This window comes from Salmo trutta, unplaced genomic scaffold (genome assembly GCF_901001165.1).
Source record: "Salmo trutta unplaced genomic scaffold, fSalTru1.1, whole genome shotgun sequence".
In the NCBI taxonomy this organism is placed as follows: Eukaryota; Metazoa; Chordata; class Actinopteri; order Salmoniformes; family Salmonidae; genus Salmo; species Salmo trutta.
This window is the reverse complement of record NW_021823043.1, coordinates 2,094,230-2,095,808: the sequence shown is the minus strand read 5'-3', so window position 1 is coordinate 2,095,808 and position 1,579 is coordinate 2,094,230.

Below are 1,579 nucleotides of genomic sequence, written 5' to 3'. Positions count from 1 at the left end.
GAGGTTGGTGGGGGTGGTTAGGGTGTGGATAGAGGTTGGTGGGTGTAGGGTTGGATAGAGGTGGTGGGGGTGTGTTAGGTGTGGATAGAGGTTTGGTGGGGGGTTAGGAATGGATAGAGGTTTGGTGGGGGTTAGGGTGTGGATAGAGGTTTGGTGGGGTGTTAGGGTGTGGATAGAGGTTTGGTGGGGGTGTTAGGGTGTGGATAGAGGTTGGTGGGGGGTGTTAGGGTGTGGATAGAGGTTTGGGGGGGTGTTGGGTGTGGATAGAGGTTGGTGGGGGGTTAGGGTGTGGATAGAGGTTGGTGGGGGTATTAGGGGGTGGATAGAGGTTGGGGGGGGGATTAGGGTGTGGATAGAGGTTGGTGGGGTATTAGGGTGGGATAGAGGTTTGGTGGGGGTGTTAGGGTGTGGATAGAGGTTGGGGGGGTGTTAGGGTGTGGATAGAGGTTTGGTGGGGTGTTAGGGTGTGGATAGAGGTTGGTGGGGGTGTTAGGGTGTGGATAGAGGTTTGGTGGGGGGGTTAGGGTGTGGATAGAGGTTTGGGGGGGGTGTTAGGGTGTGGATAGAGGTTGGTGGGGGTATTAGGGGTGGATAGAGGTTTGGGGTGTTAGGGGTGGATAGAGGTTTGGTAGGGGTGTTAGGGTGTTGATAGAGGTTGGTGGGGGTGTAGGGGTGGATAGAGGTTTGGTGGGGGTGTTAGGGTGTGGATAGAGGTTGGGGGGGGTGTTAGGGTGGTGTGGATAGAGGTTGGTAGGTGTTAGGGTGTGGATAGAGGTTGGAGGGGTGTTAGGGTGTGGATAGAGGTTTGGTGGGGGTGTTAGGGTATGGATAGAGGTTTGGTGGGGTGTTAGGGTGTGGATAGAGGTTGGTGGGGTGTTAGGGTGTGGATAGAGGTTTGGTGGGGGTGTTAGGGTGTGGATATAGGTTTGGTGGGGGTGTTAGGGTGTGGATAGAGGTTTGGTGGGGGTGTTAGGGTGTGGATAGGGTTTGGTGGGGGTGTTAGGGTGTGGATAGAGGTTGGTGGGGGTGTTAGGGTGTGGATAGAGGTTTGGTGGGGGTGTTAGGGTGTGGATAGAGGTTTGGTGGGGGTAGGGTGTGGATAGAGGTTTGGTGGGGTGTTAGGGTGTGGATAGAGGTTGGTGGGGGTGTTAGGGTGGGATAGAGGTTTGGGGGGTGTTAGGGTGTGGATAGAGGTTGGTGAGGATAGAGGTTTGGTGGGGGTGTTAGGGTGGGGATAGAGGTTTGGTGGGGGTGTTAGGGTATGGATAGAGGTTTGGTGGGGTGTTAGGGTGTGGATATAGGTTTGGTGGGGGTTTTAGGGTGTTGATAGAGGTTGGTGGGGTGTTAGGGTGTGGATAGAGTTGGTTGGTGGGGGTGTTAGGGTGTGGATAGAGGTTTGGTGGGGTGTTAGGGTGTGGATAGAGGTTGGTAGGGTGTTAGGGTGTGGATAGAGGTTGGAGGGGGTGTTAGGGTGTGGATAGAGGTTTGGTGGGGGTGTTAGGGTATGAATAGAGGTTTGGGGGTGTTAGGGTGTGGATAGAGGTTGGTGGGTGTAGGGTGTGGATAGAGGTGGTGGGGG